This window comes from Cyanistes caeruleus, chromosome 2 (genome assembly GCF_971803275.1).
Source record: "Cyanistes caeruleus chromosome 2, bCyaCae1.hap1.1, whole genome shotgun sequence".
In the NCBI taxonomy this organism is placed as follows: Eukaryota; Metazoa; Chordata; class Aves; order Passeriformes; family Paridae; genus Cyanistes; species Cyanistes caeruleus.
The window spans coordinates 97159853-97180029 of record NC_141702.1 but is presented as its reverse complement, the minus strand read 5'-3'; the positions used below and the strand labels follow the sequence as shown (position 1 = coordinate 97180029).

Here is a 20177-nt window from a genome sequence, read left to right as displayed (position 1 = left end):
AACTAGGTTAGCCTGGCAGGCTTGCAGCACTTCATTTACATATGAGTCAATCCTTCTGCAATACAAACATTAGTGATGCATTCCCCACTGTCCTTCTATTTATACTCACTATTTCACCTGCAGGCATCCCAAGTTAATTAAACAAATCAATCCCATTGAGATAATTATGTCTCAAGCAAATTAACACAATTAGCCTTATAAAAAGAAAATGCAAGCACTACTATATTTCTTCTTATAAGTCATGCGCTTATTCCTCCAACTCTAGTTTTGTGGCTATCTAGGAATCTGCATTAAAATGAAAAGTATGACACACCAAACTGGCTCTGTGTGACTGTTACAGCCAACAGCTGCTCTGTTTGCATCATTCACATCTCTGAAATCTGAGGTGCCCATCAGAAATAAATGTTCTTAAAGAAGAAACAAGTCAGGAAAGATCCCACTGCAGTGGACACTTCACAGCTTTGAGACAGCCTCTGCTCCAAAACAGTACATTACCTTGACATTTACAACCAGGGCGAGATACTCCTTTCTTCTCTGGTCAGGTTTACAGAAACCCCCCCGGAACAAAGCGTAAGTTCTACAAATGATAACTTGGTACCCATACTTTCTCAAAGACCCATGCCTTCAGCCCTAAAGTAACAAAACTGCCATGGCAGTTAAACAGGCACCATCATTTCTGGCCACCTGCTGTGTTGCTTTCCCTCAGGGTGTTTTTTCCCCTGAGGCAACCTTACAGTACCTTAGAGTACACCTCAGCCTCTCTAGTCACAGACTATCCTCTATCCAAGACCTCGACCACCTTGCAGCAGTGTGGCCAAGGCAGGGGCTGATGTCCTTTTCTATCACTCCTGGTGAAAGAAGAGGCCACAACTTTTTGCTGAAAGTTGGAAATTTTTCCAAGGTAACACAGGAACACTGAGCAGAACTACTCTGTCAGAGCCTGCAAGGGAAAGTGATGAGAAGTGATGAGTAACCTACAATTGAAAATGGAAAACTTATGACAATATGTTCACAGTGCTCTGGACCAAGGCCTCGCAGTCACCTGGGATGGTTTTGCTGCCTCTTCCTGAGTGAGCCTTACAAGCAGCAAGGGTTGCTTCAATGCAGGAGCCTCCATTTCCCAGCTGGTGAGAAGCTCCTGAGCTTCTCGGGAAGAGAACCTGCCTCCTCAGGAGAGGAAGATGAGGATGAGCATGCAGGAGAGGCAGAAAGCAAGATGTTAACAGAGCTCCCCAGTAATAACTGTGTTCTCCTGTCTCATCCCCGCAGATGATGCAGGGAGAGCCGAGCCACTCCTCCCCTGTGCCTCCCGCTGGCTGCTAAGCAACTGCAGCAGTGCACGGGGCCAGGCAGGCACCCGGCCTTAACTTCTGGTTTTGAGGGAATTCAAAAGGCTTAAAACAGTACATTAGCTGGAAAAGTGGTCCCTGGTACTGAGCTCCCAAGAGTGATTATGGGGCAGAGAGAAGAAAGGGAAGAGAAGTGATAGGGGGATGAGGAGAGGACAGCAGGGGACCAGGCTCGCACCAAGGGAGGGTATGCAGAAGGTAATTTAATGGAAGACTTTTTTGGAAGCTGAAAATACAGTATTCTTTTATTTATTTTTTTTTAACACCCCAAAATGAACGCATTTTTCCCTCTTGGCACATTTTACATCCATGTGGCACTGTAACCAACAAATCACACTGGCTCAGCAGATGTGGGTAAGATGGTAATGGAGCTGTTCCATTTGCAATCACGGTCACATTTACATGCTGACCATGCACAGCCATCCTCCCACATGGCCCAGGGATCTGCTGCACATCTGTCCTGCAGAGGCCCCAGCCTTGACTCCAGGCAGCTGCCCCTTCACTGAGACAGCCTGATCCAACTGTGCAGCACTCAGAAAACCACGTTACTCAAGTGGGCTGCTGACAATCTGGCCTTTCCCATGTGGAAAATTGTTTTTCCAACTGGGACCTTTTTACTGCCTTGGCTCACCTGAGAGCTGCACAGGTCAGTTGGTCAGCACAGGCAATGCCAACCCCTTCAGCCACCCACTGGTGATGAATCTCAACTCTCCCAATGTGGCAGCACAGAAAAGCAAGGGAAAATGTTATCCCCAAAGTCACATACTTGGCCAAACAGGCATTCATCCCGCACTTCTTGTTTCACCATTCTGAACGGCACACTGCACTTAGCATTTTCATTACCCCCACAAACTAATGGCATCACCAGAAACTAGTTCTTATTAATTAAAAAAATTATTTTAAAAAAATGAGTACTGTCTTACAAAATACATTCTCTTCAAGAAAGTTACAAGAGGTAAACTTAATTTATGAGGTCCACAAGTCTTTCACTAACTTCATTTTACAGAACACAAAAATCAGACTGTTTACTTACAAAGGTACGTACTAACTATAAAGTGAACTTAACACCCTATCAACTCACAAGAAACAGTACAAACTTCTACATATATATCTATCCATGTATCATTTAAAAGTCAGAATAGATAACATATAGCAGGAATACAAAAATAGTTTATTACAGGACAGCCTGGGCAAAAGGGTAGACATCTTATCATAAAGTGTATTTAGAAAACTAGTTTCATGACACAGGATCCAAAGACACAGATGTCCTGTCATAAAGAATTCATTATTTACAAATATACTACAGAACACTCCATTTGCAGTGAAGTACCATAAATAATTCACACATAATACGTGTCAGAAGTGAAGGCAGTGGTATTTTCTCCGCCATCCTCAGGGAGCTTCCCATATTCGGTGAAACAGAGCTCTGCTGTAACATCACAAATGCTATGAAAACACTGGATTGTCATTTAAACACAAAACTTTATTCCCCTCCAAAGGCTTCCCCATCAACACAATACAGGATCTATTAATATATTCTATATCTACAGATAGAAACTTCTACACATACGACTATGGGGAGAAGAAGTGAAATTCCTTTGCATTTAAATTGCATACATTAATTTTATTTTCACCCCTATGAATAGTATGGAATTGCCATCTTGGGTCTGCTGCCCAGGTGCTGCAGTGTTGCACAGCTCTACCTTGTGTCCCCTACTCCAACCCAAAGAGGTATATCCAGAGGCAGGCAGGAAACTCAACTAGTGCTGATCTCCCTCTCCCCTATGGAACACATGCCAACACATTGTAAAAAGTGTGCCAGTAGTTTGACACAGAGATGGAAACCCCTTCTCTATTTGAAATTAGAGTAACACAGATTTTATTTTATATGGATGATCGAAGAATCGTCAGGAAAAGAAAAATAATCCATTGTTACTGATGTGGAGTGAATCTGGAAAACCAACCTAATGATGGAAGCTCCCCAGTGCATTAGCTTTTCTTTTTCCATTGCAAATTCCCCTATTTCCCATAAGATCAAACAAAAATTGAGTAAAACCCTTGATCATTAATTCATTTTCCTCTCTATTCTGCTTGTCCCATTCTTTTCTCCAGCAGGATGCCTGCACCCATGCAAAACTTGACTTGTCTGACTCCTTTAATCCTCCTCAAAGGAACAAACAAAACATCCCCACATCCTTAACTATTAAATAAAAAAACCCAAAGCCCCTCAGGACTCCCTGTAATCCAGCTACAGAAGCCACTCTCCACATGGATGGATGGGCAGGACTTCAATTCTGTTTTCTCCCTTCCGAGTCACGAATCAAACCCAGCAGATTTGCCAAAGAGAGAAAAGAAACAACAAACCAAGAAAATCTTACCAGCCTCCTAGAGATGCTACTCAGGAGATTGAGCTGATACAGCATTTCACAGCATCAGGTGGTCTCCACACACCTCCCACAGATGTGGAAAACAGAACAGACCACTGCAATCACCAGTCTGACCTTCCACCCAAGGTGTGCCACCAACCTACATGCAGGTATATGGCTTGCTATAAACATACACACAGCAATACTCTCCCTTGCTAAAAACATGTAGTCTAATTCCCAGGCAAATGATTAGGAATGCATCATGTCCAATGGGAGCTGTTTTAGAGAATAATTTATTCTGTTTAATAATTTGTGTGTTACAAGTAGCCCAGATTCATCTGGTTTCAACTTTCAGCTATTCAATCTCATTACACCTCCTCCCACTAAACTAAAGAGTTTTGTACTTTTTCCTCTATAGATATTTGCAAAATACAACTCATCCACTTCACTTGAAGCAAGCATGCAAAGCCTTTTATTTAGAAAAGAAAAGTCTAACAGTAGAACAGGTTTTCCAACTGTAATCAATCTCTCAGCTTCCTGCAGGCATGTAAGAATCGGACTCTATATTCCAGTAATGATCCTGTGCCATCACACACTGGTAAAACATTCTATGCTCCTAGAATATATGCTCGAATTTTGCATCCAAAAACCATACCCACTCTTTCAGCAAGGCCTCTGTGCTTTGTTAGCTTCTGCCCATCACCCCAGGTCCCTTCCAATGTAAACTCTCTCCTGAACGTAGTGAGCCCTGCCCTCTGCGTAACGTACAGACTTGGACTGGCCTGTGCTAACATTCAGCCTACTCAAATAAGCCCACACCAAAAGGAAATTAACTCCCTGTGTGACAGAGGATATACTTGCCAGATCCCTCATTTTTGGTGGCATTTTAAAATTTAAGAAGAAATAGCTTTGTTCAGTATAATTACCAGTGACTTTGAAATGTAACTACCTCAGTTCTACCAGCCAAAGGCTGTTACTTCCCCCTTCCCTTTCCAAGTAATCACATTGCCTCGTCACTGGTTCATACTCACTACATTAATTCATTATTTGCTACATATACGTGGACATACATAAATGTGATGAAGTCCCAGCATAAAGTCTACTCATCTCTGCAGAAAAGCACTGAACAGCACTGGGTACATATTTGATGTCCTCCCAAGCAATAATACCCAACAGTTCAGCATATTGTTGTGTGCTGGTCCATTTTGAGAATTGGATACAGAATTTTTAGATGTGACCTCCACTCCCCCCGCTACAGAAAAACTTAACAAGTTAAAACATATCCTGGTTAAGTCAGTACAGGATTGCAGTTTGTTGTTTTGTTGTCATTTTGGTGTTTGGTTGGTGGTTTTTTTTGCTTTATGTAATATCTAATAAAGCATCAGCAACATTAACATTAGGGTTATTAGTTTACTTAACATTATGATGTTCCATTAGACAAGGGATAATACAATTGTAGGCTGGAAATTAACTATGGAAACATGTTGATATGGTTATATGAAGTCATGAAACTTTTTCAAATGCTGAAGCACTGCTTCTACAATACAGTTTAAACAAGTTAACTTATTTCAACTGTATATGCATAATAAACTTTTGCTCTATGCTGTCATATCAGATACTCATTCTTCCAAAACAAAAATGTTTGTTTTGTTTTTTTAAATACAATAAGGCATTTAATGACTATTAAAAAAAAAACAACCCTGAGGTTGAACTTGAGTCAGAACATAGTGCTGCTTCTGCTTTCAGCCCAAAAAAGAGAATTCTTATCATTATTAAATAGCAGTAATATTTATAGAGAAAAGTAGCAATTCAGTTGCATTACTTTCGCTTTTTTAGAGTAAGAATGCTTTATCTTTAAGAGTTATTTATCTTTAGACAAATGGCACCAGCATTGCAATGGTGTGCTGGAAAAATAGCATGAAGGGGAGCACGGGCAGAAGAATCTGAACCCATCGTCACAGCAGTCAGAGGTGGTGAGGTCAGCTGATGTTACAATTTTTATGAGAGGATTCCCTTTACAAGAAAGGTCTAGATGCTAGACCCAAGTGCTCAGTGCTGGTTTTCCCATATGGATTTATTCTGAGAACAGGAATAGAATGTAGACCTGAAGGTGTTCTCCCAGCTAAACTTTAATAGGGCTTTAACTTTTTAACAAAGGTCAAAGAAATTTCAACACAACTCTTCAGGTTAGTATTGCCTAAATAAAGCCTGTGCAACCCTTTGTTAAACCCTAGCCCAATAGCAGAATTAATTACCAGAATTAATTACCAGCCTAATAGCCACAAAGCCTTCCCCTAGGATATTAGAATGTAACTACCACAGCTCATTTAAAAATGAACTGTTTCACTTGCCATACCTAACAAAGGATGGTCAACTTTTCCATCAGGTGAACATACCCTGACCATCACGTAGTTGTTCCTAAATAATAAAGCTGAGGACTCACTTCTCTGAATAAGTGGATTTGGGGTTTTCTTTAGTGTTTTGGCCTCTGTCACAAAGTTAAAGCTATTTCCTCATTTCTGAGCATGCTAATATCCAAGCAAGGGAGAGGCAGAACTTTCACTTCTCACCTGCTCACAGAAAGGTCACACCTCACTGTTAACAACTGAAATACAGCAAGAAGCTCCAGCTGTCTGAGGCAATGGGAATCTTCCCCATTTTCTGTGAGCTGGTTTCAACCAAACCATTTTTGTAAGCCCACATCAAGCCTGTGACAGAGGAGAACTGGAGCATGGGCAGGAGAGAGACACTCTGAAGCTGAGGACAGGGTTACAGCGATCCTCCCACTATGAAGAGTCCCTTCATCTCAGTGAAGATTTCTCATCTACTTCTGGAAGAAACTCTCTCCTGTGAGGGTGGTGAGGCACTGGCACAGGCTGCCCAGAAAAGCTGTGGATGCCCCATCCCTGGAAGTGTTCCAGGCCAGGCTGGATGGAGGTTTGAGCAACCTGGTCTAGTGGAAGGTGTCCCTCATGGCAGAGGGGTTGGAACATCGAACCCAAAACATTCAAAGTGATTCGATGGAAGCACAATCATACTGTGGATGTGCAGGTTAAAATGCTGCCAATTGTTATTCTGCAGGCAGGTTGAACATTGATTAGCCTTTTTTTCAGCTTCTGAAGTATTATCCAAACATCAAAGCAGGCTGAAAGACTACTTCTTGCACCTTCATATTTCCATTATAGCCTCCAGCCAGTCACTTGTCTTTTGTGGCTGCATGTACTTCCTATTTAAGCAAAGGACTACAGCAGTTCCTGGTCTGCCACATCTTCAAATAAAGAGTTTGTGCAGCAGCTTCCTCTGCCCTGCATTACTCTGCACCAGTGAACACCCTCTTCCCTCTCAGCCTGCTCAGAAATATGCTCAGCCACCTACAAAGCCAATTGACAGACACAAGGTAACAAAATGAAGGATTTCCAAACCACATCCCTTGTGGGATGACAGCCCATAGGACTTTTTACTCCAAACCTAGGTTTCAATCCTCCCTTCTCCATCTGCACTTTCTATCTCTTCCAAAATAATGAGCAAACATTTCTCCTGCTTCACAAATCTGGCACATTTCACTTTCCCTGTCATTTAAAAGATACTATTAATACCAAATAGTTTGTGTGTAAGAACACTGTGCACTTTTGTAAAGCTTTATTCAAAGCATCCTGTGATCTTCCACTGAAAGCATTAATTTAGTACTTTCACAGTACTTCTGAGGCTTGTATTATACACTGTCTCACACAGGTGGAAACTCTGAGGCTGAAGTGACTTACTGTTGGGCTAACCAGCAGCAGTCCTCATGTCCTGCCTCCCCAAAATCTGTATTTCAGCATTCCTGGCCAACCCTTGCTCCAGTGCTTCCTGCCCTGCATCCAACTTCAGATGTCATCGTCCCTTTCTTTTTCTACTGCCACACCTATATAGGTGTCTACCAGAGCTTCCCAGACATTTTCTTCCCCCAAAGTTTTCCTGAAATTAAGTAATTAAATGATTAAGGAAAAAGTTCATCACCTGCTAAGAAAACTATTTATACAAACCATATTCCCACCTACAGCAATCTGTATGGTTGTCTTTCTTTGTCCCAGCCACACAACCTGAACAGGAAAAGCTCATGTTAACCCCTTCCAAATGAAAAGAATACTCTCAGGACCTGGTCTTTAAAAATTATTTCCCTGGATCAGCAAGAGACTGCTAGTAAATATCATGTAAGTCTCAATTTGTTTTAAACAGGAAGAACATAAAATAGAAGGCCTGTCTCTCACCTTCAACAGTTCTTCAGGCGCTATGCTAGAATTAAATAAAATTAATGTATTTTATTTATTTATTTATTATTTATTTTATTTATCATTTTCATTTTTAATTAGCTTATTAATTTATTTTTCTTCTTTAATAAGGAGAAAATATACACATATATGAGAGAGGACAAGCAATCAGAAAAGGACTAACACTTTAATATTACATCAACAGCTAAAAATGTAAGGAAATCATTTAAAATTTAATCAGTAGTGAAAACCAAAGCCATGCATGAAAAAAAGGCAGCCTATGCAAATGTGAACTTGTCTTGCATGAGAGACAGCACAGGATCTCCAAACTGCATGTGACTCACTAGTGCTTGAAGAGTATTCTTTGCTTTGATTCTTGCACCAGAATCCATCAGCATCTGGTCACACAGTTATCTGTCTTGTTTTAATAAAAACATTCTAATAATGTATGAGAATAGCTTGTATTGACAGTGGTTACACTGTCACCTATGTTTTTGCTGAACAGTGGCCATTGCTGCTTTCACTCAAACCTCATGTAATACCAGGTCCCACAAGAAACCAACGTCAGAACTTCAGATCTTCCTACAGATGATCCTTAACCACTGATCCTGCTGAAGTCTACATAAAACAAGAGTTTTCACCTCTTTTTGCATGTTAAGTAATCAGAGCTACAAATCATTTCAAGGCTCACTCTTCATCAGGGTTATTCAGAGCATGCCATCTTATTCCTTTCATTCCCTCACACCACCTCTGAAAACTGGAGAATCAAGAACACACCCTCATCTGGCTCTGACCCTCAAACCAGAGCTGAGGAACAGCAGCTGCTCCCTGAGTCAGTGACACAGGGAGCACACATTTAACAATTGCTAGAGATATTGCAGATGTCCCTGGAGAGTTCTCCAACAACCTCTCTTGGTAGAAATGCCAAGTTTTCTAGGCAGCATGGGCCATCCAAAAGATCATAAAAGGAAAAAGTTACACAGCAAGGTAAATCCCAAGCATGTTTTTCAATCAGTAAAAACTTGTTGGATATCCTCCTGGCATGGTGTCAAAAAGCTCTACTTCCACTGAGCTTTGTTAGTGAGATTGATGGTATAACTAATTCAACTTCAGAGAATACTTCTAATGAAGACTTCATCATCTACCTCCTTAAGGCTACTAAAGAGGATGGTATTTTAAGCTGCAAGTAAGGAGAAGCAAGCAGAGAGAAAAAGGACAGAGATAATTTGATCTTCTGAGTTGTCTACTCAAATTCAGAGGAAGTTTAAGTGGGACACAGTCAGGCCTGCTTGTTTCCCTGTCTTAACAGCACAGACTAGGGTGAGGGCCAGAGAGTGCACACTGCTCCTTTGTAGAAGAAACAGCATGCCTTCATTATAATAGCACCTAGCAATGCACAGGATCAAAGTGACAACACTAGTATATATCAGAGGTAAAATTCATCTGAGCCTGTAACAGACAGACCAAACAGAGCATTCCTTGACCAGCAGAAGATGGGAGGGTACCTTCATTCAAATCCCCACAGCCCTTCCACACTGCCCTAAGGCGAATCCTTGAGTCACTTCAGTGAAATGCCCAAATTGAGGCCATGTACAACATCTCTAAGGAATTAAGTCTTGACCTTTTTAATCTCCACAAGGTGTGTTCAAATACTACACTCACAGGCAACTGTTGAAATAGATAATGAAAGCAGTATACTGTTGAGGCTCACCATATGAAAGCAAAAGGCCAATAAAGTACAAAAGCAACGAGCCAACTTTCCTCCTGATAAAATGGAGGAGGAAAAACAGACCCAACCCTGCTGGCACACTTTGTAGTCAAATTCCTTTTGACAATTTATGAACTTCTTTTCTTCCTCCTGTTTAACAAAATTACTTCAGTGGTATAAAAGTTGGCAGCATAGCTATCTCAGAAGAAAGCTGCTCCATTCCTTATTGGTAAGCAGTGCACACACACTAAACCCCACACCCACAGGAAACTGAGAGCTATTCATTTAGTTTTAGCCAAGTCTTTGTGAGACTGTACCTTTTGACTATTAGCTGATTGTAAACATGCAACTGTCTGGTACTTAATCTCATATAAAAACTAGACCAAAAAACCCTATCAATATTAAATTTAACCTTTAAAAAAGAACACAAGTGGTATGAATGCAATTGTCTGGAAAAATGCTACTTAGCAAAAACAAAACAACTACTCCCCCACATACATGCAATATTTAAAAGAAAGAATTCAAAGCTGTAATTATGTTCATACAAACCTAAACTGCAGAGTACAAGAAGTTCAATGATACAAAATCCTGTGTTATTTGTAATGACACCATGTACTTCCTCTTGTATTTTTTTTCTTGGTATTTAGGGGGCCTGATGGGATGCTGTCCATTGCCATTACCAGGGATCAGAAGGAAAATATGAAACCAATTCTTGTCATCTGTACAGAATGTGAAACCTAGAGCAATGGTAAGCAAAAAACTAGTAAAGGCTACTTTCTGGTAAAGTATACTTTTAGCTAGGTATAGTCTGTCAGAGCAGCAGCTCTGTTTTAATACAGCCATAACACAGAATTACAAACTTCTAGGAATTAAAAAAAGAACTCCAAGAGATATCCCCAAGCAATCCTATAAAAAATGACTGGGGGTTACAGCGGACACCATCTAGACACTAAATCTCCTGCACAAATCTGCAGCTAAGCGAGGAAGCATAACCTCTGGATGGATAAGAGCATTATTTTGTGTAAGGCAAGGCAGGGAGGGAGAGTGTTATCTAAAAAACAGTAACAACAAGGGCAACATGCATTTCTGGTCTATTCACTCTGGAAAAGAAAATACCACAAGAACAGTGGAAGATTCAGAGAATACATCTTATATCAAGAGTTTAAACAGTCTGCATATTTGGCTTATCCAAGAGGATAATGGTTATCAGTGACTTACTAACAAAATGGCCAAGTGTCTCTACCAAAATTTACTCAGAAGATGAAGAATACACTAGCCAAAGCTAGGCCCCTGAAAGATGCTTCTGGTCAGATGAAAAGGTTTTGAAGAATTCAGAATTAATCTCTTCTGCCTGACTGTACATAATTACAGTTGATTGATATGATGCGTAGTATGCTCATAAACTCACTGACAGCAAGCTTGCTAAATGCAGTTTCTCCAAGAACCACTTTCTATCTAATCCAGCTGACTAAAATCTTGTGCAATTCCTTTGGCATTTACATCTTTTCCCATTCAGAAGTGCTATCAATTCACAAATACAGACCTCTGCATTCAGGTAACTCCAACAAGTATGGCTCTGGGAGCACAACTCTTCAGAAGCACCTGCTGCTCCCTACACACCGTTAGAATATTCAAATCAAAGTACATTTGTCTTCAAAGTGCTCCAAGGCCTCAGTTCAGGCTACTCAAGGCTTTTTCCAGACAGACAGCAATCTACTGTTCTGCTGCTCTTCCTAACGTTAGTTGGTGCTGGAGATTCAAATTTTTGTGTGGATAAATGAGGCACGGGAAGTGATTTCCAAGTATGGAAATGTCATGTTTGAGAAACAAAGTTTATGATATCCATCTATGTCTCTTTCCACTTTTTACCTGACAGCAGCTTGTATTTAACAGAAGCATGATGGATTATGCTACATCCAGGTACTATATTACATCTTTCCATGGATAAGGGAGAAACAAAAGAGAAACAAAGATGAGACAATACTAAAAGAAAAAACAAAAACGGGGAAGGCCTCCTACTGTTATTTATAGTCAGAAAAGGATGTTTCTGTAAGGTAACATGAGAAGTTATGGACTGACTATAGAAATCACTGAGAGTTCATGATGTGCTCTAGCAGGACAGGATGAACAGACACCAGATGCTCATTTTATGGACAGAAGCCTTTGAATGTTCTTCAAAGTCTGTGTTTTCTAGAACTCAAGCCCATTCCTTGGGGTTTATGAAGTTCACAAGTCACCAGAGCCCTGGCTACTGTCTGAGCATCAGGAGGGCCACCAGAGTCCCACCTAGTGTGCTAGGCTGCAGACAGGCACCCAGCAGGAGCACTGAGAGCTGCCTGCTCCTCACAGCCCCACCACCCCAATGGGCACAACAGGGAGAGCTCTCAGCCTCTTCGACATATTCTCTCTTCCACCCGGAGCAGGAAGTTACCACCTGCAGCTGCAGGTCTCTCATGAACCCAGACAACACATTTTTTGTGGGAGATTAACAGCAAACTAGCTGTTAGAACTTCTGGTGTTCTCTGAGCTTTGCCTGGGTACCTTAACTAATACTTTTCCTAAAATATCTAGAGGGGGAGGGTAAGTTTAAATTTAATCTCATATGTGAATTTTGAAATTTTTCACTCAGCCACTCCCCCAAATACTATTTTTAGACTTGTTTATTTTATATATTTTTTAAAAATCAGCAAGTTACTAGCATGTCTGAAGTTGGTGGCCAAGTCTGAGCTTGGGCTTGTCACACGGAACGGGTTTCAGAGAAAAAAGCAGAACATTTCTGTATCTCACCAGTACACCATTAGCAAACCCTTAGCCTCACTGCTAGGAACCTCAAGTAAAATTTTCCTTTTAACTCTATCTGGCACCCTGTCTTTAATTTAGGAAAGGTTTGATATGAACAATGGACAGTCAAGAGGAGATGCTGAGAGAAAGGAGAAGAGGAAGGGAGGGGGCCAAGATCCAAAAGATTGGTAGTGGTGGTTGGTATTTTGGTGCTGAGTCAATCATATCCATTTCCTAAATCAACAGGTAAAAAAAGGAAAAAACAAAACAAAACAAAGTAGTCCCTACAGGCTGTCATCTTCTCGGAGCCAGGCCTAACACAAAAGCAGAGAAGGTTCTTTGTACCAAGGGTAAGAATAAATGGCAGGACTTTGACATCTGAAGAACAATAACTAATCACCTCAGCAGTAAGTATCATCCTCTTTTTACTGAAAGGGGAGCTGACTCAAAGACAACCAAGGGAGTTGCCCAAAACCACAACACCAGTCATTAGCAGAGCTGCAGTTGGAAATTTCTGCCTGCCAGCACTGTTTTCAATCACTGAAATTGGCAGCCAGTCCACAGCTGCAGGGGCAGGTCACCTGCTCCCCCCTCCCGTCTCCCAGCCCCAGCCACACCACCAACACCAAGGAAGGATGAAAGGAGGGTGTGTCCAGACAGGGTGGCGGGCTCAGGGATTCACACCAGCACTGATGCTCCCATCACCCCACAGTCCTTCTCCAGTGGGTGCCCACCCCAAAGGGGAAGCTGCAATCCCCAGGAGATGCCCCCTGGCACCCCTCCTGTGCCCACAAAGCCCAGAGAACCTGGGTCAGAAAAATAACGCTAGGGAAAAGTCTAAGCCAGTGGCTCTGGCCAGGTTTAGTGCTGTGCCCTGGCTCACTGGGTGGAGTGAAAGACAGGCAACAGGCACCCCAGAGACTGCACACCTCAAGTACTCCTCATCTTTGTGCTTTACACACTCCAAGGGGAATTTCAGATCAGTTCATTACAAAGCAGAAGCTGAAATGGATGTTTCCATCTCATCCCTATAGCTTTAATGTGCTGATTTCAGTTTCTCTTAATTGTTTAGTCAAGAGTGTAAAGTTACTTATATCTTACAGAGCCAGCCAGCACACAACAAGGATATTTCAAAGCCAAAAGCAGTCATTTTTGTAAGGGTAGTTGGAAAAGTATTGAATAGGTGAATTTAAATTCTTAATTTTTACAGAACCAATAGAATTCTTGTAACAAGCAGTTTGGGAAAGCCAGTGTGACAGAGATGTGGAGGGGGAAGTGAGTATTCTACATTTACACTAAAAGCAGAACGACAGAAACCTGCTTTTTGTAGCACAAGTGGTCTTAATTCATATATAAAATTACATCTAGGTGTCTGTTATATTAGCTGGATATACTCCCCTCATTTCTATATTCCGCCTGATACCTGCCTAAACTGAGCTCTCCAGACATTTCTTCCAACTCACTTGATCCTTTGAAGCTGACAGTTATCTATAAATTCAGGCACTGAAGTAATTTATTCTTTTAGAAGTGTTAAGCACTTAAAACTTGCAACATCAGATTGCGCAAATATTCAAATTTTCTGGAAGAAAAAGAAAAGGAAAAAGCATTTACCTTGATGTCTACATTTATGTATATATTCTCCCCCTACACACTCTTATCTAGAGGCTTTTCCTCATGCATGAGATTTCCCATTTTTCTCCTTGTGCTTTCCAGGTACTTTCCACAAATTGTGACATAACAGCTAAATAACACAAGAAAAGAAACTCAAATTACCTGTTACCGTTTTATTCAAATTAGCTTTCTTATTGTTTAATTTATCCTAAGATGGCTTCTGTAGAGACAAAAGTATTCACTGGACATGTCAAAGGAAATTATTAAAATTCATCTAGCAGTGATGAAAGTGTTTTGTGCTGACCTACATTAACACAAGAAGAAACCACAATGTACCAGTTTGGACAGAAGTAATTTCTGGACTTTGCCTCCATTTGGTCTCATCAAAATCAAGCGTTACTCCCAGTAAACAAGACAAACACACCCAAAATTAAAAAAAAAAAATACCAAAACCCACACAAACACTTCAACGAGTTACTGTGGTTCTGCATGTGTAAAATCGGGGGTTTCACTGCCAAGACTCGTTAGAAAAGAACAACCAGAAAATGTTTGCAAAACAGATTAGTATTATGAAGATCATTAACAGCTATTAATAATAGAATATACATCAACCTAGTGCTTTTTAGATAGTCGGTATTAATTGGCAACCTAATTTGGAACTGTTAAGACAAGAGACCTTGCAGACACCATTTGCCAGGTCTAAGCTAACAGTGGGTGAAAATAGGCCTGATAACAGTTACTTTTTTCTTGTCATTTCCTCTCAAAAATGACACAATGCTGTTTCAGCGATCAAAGTAATTTTTATCTCATAAGCGTACCTCCGAAAATAGATTAGGCCTTATAGAATGATTTTATATTTATAATCTGAGCTATCGGGCAGACCTCATGCGAAACCGGACTTGCAATTCACAAGGACTCTGGGTTGCTTGGAGCAAGATAAAGACACAGGGAAATATGGGAGAAGGAAAAGAAAATACTGGGTGAGAGGTCTGAGACCCATCAACACTGCTGCAAGCTTGCCAAGTCCCATAATTTCATCACTAGGCTTCAGGAATATCAAAAGAGCTATTATTCATTTTTTTTATTCTACCCCGCCACGTAATCAGTAGAACAGATGCCAAAAGCCAGCCATTACAAGGAAGCCACCATGGCTAGCATTAAAACAAGATTATTTCTGCACAGACTGGACCATCTATTGCTGCTTTAAATGGGATCTAAACCCCTTTAATTGCAAGGGCAGCAAGAAATATGACTGACTCCTGCAGAAGAAGAAACAGAAGGGAATGGGTCAGGAAATACCCACGCAGACTAAGTAACCGAGGAAAAGCATTGATAGGAGGCACAGTCAAGACATGAGTGCATGTTTGGGGCAGAATCCAGATGACTGTCTGGAAGGATGAAAATACAAATGTAAATGAGGAGAGAGAATCCAGAAAGGGAACAGAAGGTTAAAAAATGAAGTAAGTGACGTAACACTGACGACATCTTCAGAAGTTAGGGATAGCTGAAAGAATGAGTGACACCTGCAGCCTTGAGAAGGAACATGACCAGAACAGACACCTCTTGCAACACAGGAGGACCAGGAGTGGGACAGTAGCATTTCTCCAGCCCAGGCTGCTGGGGAAAGGATGAACAAAGCCCTCTCAGAGAAAGGGGAGCAAGATACACCCATTCCTAGCTTAGAATTGAATTTTACTGAGAAGATATCATACAAAATGAGGACAGAGTATTTAATTTAGAGGTGAAAGCCAACAGCCACTGGAAAGTGCTACTTCTTCATCACAGAATCTCACCTTAATGCCAGTCCAGTTGCTGGGATCTACCCTACAATTTGCACGTGGCCGGGGCTGGCAGTAAAGCAGTGGTAAGAGGAGGTGTCATGGCCTCAAGTTGCAAAACTTGCTAGAAACATAGCCTCCTCAGTGGTTGTTTTACGAGACAAGAGGAGAGTGAAATTGTCCTGAGAGAGAGAGTATAACAGTAATCAGGAGCTCTGCTACAAGAGCTGCCCATGCTACAGCACACAGATTTGTCAATATTTACTCCACAGAAGAGAGCAGTACATAAAATTAAACAGTGTAATATATGTACACTATATAATACATATATAATACATGAGAATAATGTCTTCAGGAAATACTAGCAGCTGAGTAACTAAATTGTTGTCTCACCAAATTGTCCAGTCCCAATTGCTGACGCACACCGAAGTCCCCAGCATTGCTTTGACACTGGACAAACAGACTTCTCAATGAACTGAATCTGAACAAAGCTGCCTGAACATGAGCACTTCTACCTGTCCCATTCTGGCTATGCTTCTTTTCAACAAGAGCACAGAGTGGCAGTGCCACAGTGGGCACCGCTTGGCCTCCAGCCACAGCAGCACCGCTGGCACCGTGCGACAGGGTGATGCAGAGGGGTGCCAGTGCAAGTTGCCTGAAAACTCTAAGAAGACCTGAAAACAATTTTAATTACCCATTCTTGGAGTATAGGAGGACTGGTTGGAACACGTGCAAGTGAAGCAGCTTGTTTACATAACAAACGAGTTATGCACGCGAGGTGCTCTGTGTAACACTGCAAGCTCTCTCACCTGCAGAGCTGGGTTTTGCCAACATACAAGACCACCTTCGTGTAGAGAGCAAGCCTTTAGATAAAATATTCATAACATGATCCAACAGTAGCATCAAAGAGGGTGGTATGAGTGGACAAAATGTCTAACACTTGCAAAAAACCAAACAAGCCAGGCAGCCACCAAGTGGCTTGAATCTTGCATACACCACACAGTGCTAAGAGTCATCCAAAGTTTTCAGCTCTTGCCTGAGCAGCCACCCTCCAAAGGCTAACTCTACTTGGAAAATAAAACTTATATGAAAAAATAACAAATAAACCCCTGACAAACCAAGAAAACTCAAGAGCTTCTACAAGAGCTAAAAGTCTGAATCCAAGGAAAAAATAATTTAGTCCTGATCCTCACATAATGGCATCATGCATTTAGCTGTTTCCATGACATTTTCCAACAAAGAGCCAAAAAGAATTTTTGAGGGATTTTTGAAGCCTGTAAACGGTACAGAACTCAGGAAGAAGGGTGAGACAAAAATCAAACAAACAAGTGATAGAGCTGTATAGTTGCACTGTGAATTGTACATTGAAAGACAGTGACAATCCCTAGGTAATACCACTTTTATGCTTGGCTGTTTTTTGTTTGAATATGGTTCTCCCAACTCCTAAGAGTTTTAGCGACACCTACTCCTCTCTAACAGCGGAAAATTCTAAAGGAGAAACCAAAAAGAAAATGGTATCCACCTAAACACTACCATTTAAAAATGCCATTAGAAGATAAATTTTAAAAAGTCAGCAAACTTGCAGCTTCCTTCAGCACATAGTGACAGCAAATATTAATTTCAAACTCAAATCTAGAACATTTCTACTTATATATGCTCTGTACTGATAAAAAAGCAGTCCAAATTTGAAAATACTGCAACAAGAAAAACAAGTTTTGAAGTGTAGAAGTTGAAACAGCTTGAAGATCTTTTGAACTTTTAAATACCTGGGGTGGGGATGTGGGGGGAGGCAACATCTCAAAACTAAAGCAACACTTCTCTACATCCTCTGTTACTTAAAAAGAAAAAAGCTGTAAAATAATAGCATGACTATCTTGCTAACCCCTGTGTCTGCAAGGGCATCCCATTTTGTCTTCTGGCCTTTGTACATCAGTTCACCAGGAGAAAGAACTGGTCAGAAGCTGTATGGAACAGAGATGGTCTCTGCTCAGAAGCTTAGAGGCAGATTTAACTTAAAAATAATTATCACAATTATTTGCAGGGCTCTGCCAGGGGGAAAAAAATTATGCTCAACCCAAAAAACCAAATAGTGTGACAGTTTTGTGTAGGAACATGTTTATCTTACCCTCTCTCTTACCTTATGAGACACATCTCTTCGTCCTATTCAAAATACAGCAATTCATGAAATTCCATCTGCAACAAAAGGAAAAGCCCATTAATACCTCCTGATAACCTTATAACACAAGTCTAATAAGCAGTTAAAAAAAAAAAAAAAGGTTAAACTTCTCTTGCCATTCCAGTATAATCTACACCCCAGGCAAGTCGCCCTCCCATTGCCAGCAATCTGGGAAGCGTGGATAATAAAGGTATTAAAGATGTTGTAACATGTCCTGTAAGAAGCATGCTCTTCCTCCTATGGCAGGGCTAAGAGAGGTGGCCAAAGCACACAGACTGTCCTGCAGAGTCATAAGTAAGTCTGCAGCATCCTCTCATTAAATTAAATGAGCATCAAATTACATAATGTGAACAGTTGTAAAATGAGACCAACAGTAATGGCTAGAAATAATCCCAGTGGTGTTATACATTGTGGAGACAATTTTCCATCAGACTATCAAACCTGGGTAAGCAGCACTTTTTATCTCCAGGCCAAGAAACTGTCAGCATGCAGCCTCTCTTAAGAAACAGTAAAGCATGCAAGAAACGGATGGAACAAAACTCTCATCTCAAGTTTAAATGATGCCTACTCCAGTCAAGTACATTTAATTTTCTAACTCCTTTACAGACCAACCTTTCAAAGCAATAAAGGTATTTTTATAATATAGGTAAATATGACACAGTCTTGGAATCAGAGGAAAGAATACCACACACCTGACCAACAAATCTGCAACCTTAAAATTGTTAATAAAATTTACAGTCTGGATAGACTCAGGCTTGAACAAACACTTTGCCACGGCACTGTTAAGAAGAGACGACATGACCTGCAATCCAGCCAGCCCATGAGTCACTAGGGCAGAAGAGAGACCTCCATCTGGCAACCTGAAAATCTCTAAGAGTCTGCCTAGAGTGAGAAGTGTGAATCAAGAACCTAAAAAAACAACCAAACCAATCCCTTCACACTCTTTTAGCCCCTTCAGTGTCCTGCCCACAAAGCCCAGAAGCCTGTTAGTCCCGTGCCAGAGTGGAAAATGTCAGAAATGTGCAATGGTGAAAGGGCACACAAGAGAATACTACTAAAAAACCTAATAAAAAATGCTTGATTTTTCAATCCAGTTACCTGGGGGAGATACAGCAGAAATTAAAGATTTGAAGCAAACAGTTTTCATGTTTGCCTACCTCTCCTGTAGTGGTGCTATTAAAGGTATGCCTGTGCCTAAAGTAAAAAAACAGGTACACCCCCTCACTTGGTTTTCTTTCAACACCAAGCAGCTGTAGCCAGGATGACAACAGACCCCAGCAGGCACCCACAGGTGCTCAGTGCCAGGCAGAGGTGACATCATTCACCATGCTGCACTGCCATTCCCCCACCAGCAAAATGGGATGGTGGCATGTGGGTCCCCAGCCAGGGTCCACACTGCCAGCTCTGGGGTGCCTCCTTTTTCCCCCTAAGTGTACACTAGTACACACTAAGTGCTAAAAAATAAACCTTTCATCCTGTAAATACAATTTTCTCAGATTCTACTGATGATCGTTAATTTTTTTTGCATTGTCAGAATAATGACAACAGTTACACCACTATAGGTTTGTTTTGGGTTTTTTTTATTTGTTTGGTTAGTTTTTTTGTTTTTTCCTGAGGAAAAAAAGATCTTCTGTCCACATTACAGAAAGATTTGAACAAAAGACAGCCACTGACCAAGAGCCCACTTCAGAATCCCTACCCTCCTAGTCCCCTGCTAACCCAGTAAAATTCCTCAGAGCACAACCTCTTCCTGGCTATTTTCAGAGCAACTGTAGCAATCATACAAGAACAATGGGGAAGTTTGTTTTACACAAAGAGTAAATGTTTTGCAGCTTCCAATGTAAATATTTTAATTAATGGATTTTTTTTTAACTGTCTACTGCCTTGTGTTCACATTCACACAGAGCCACCAGCACAGAAGCAGCACTCAACTGATGTAATACAGAGAAGAGAATACAACATAGAAAAATGACATACTGACTTCAGAAAAAGCACCTTCGTAACCAAATCGAAATTCAGTGGGCATTTGCTGGGGAAGATCTGTTATAAGAATTCAAGAGAAGCAAGTCTGCTCTTGCTCTGTGTCCAGCCAGGGGCCCATATTAGCTCCCACTGAGACTGTGGGCCTATTTTCATAGGCAGCCTGTAGAAAACCACA

General features: G+C 41.0%; 1 protein-coding gene across 8 annotated transcripts in view; it reads right to left on the bottom strand.

The window, feature by feature from the left end:
• The window catches only part of TRERF1 (transcriptional regulating factor 1), a 98752-nt gene that overhangs the window by 52192 nt on the left and 26383 nt on the right, over positions 1–20177 (bottom strand). For all 8 annotated transcript variants that reach the window (XM_086878479.1, XM_086878482.1, XM_086878481.1 and 5 more), the window contains one exon: positions 17981–18036. The gene's annotated coding sequence lies outside the window, so the exon portion shown is untranslated. The remainder of the gene's footprint in view (positions 1–17980; positions 18037–20177) is intronic.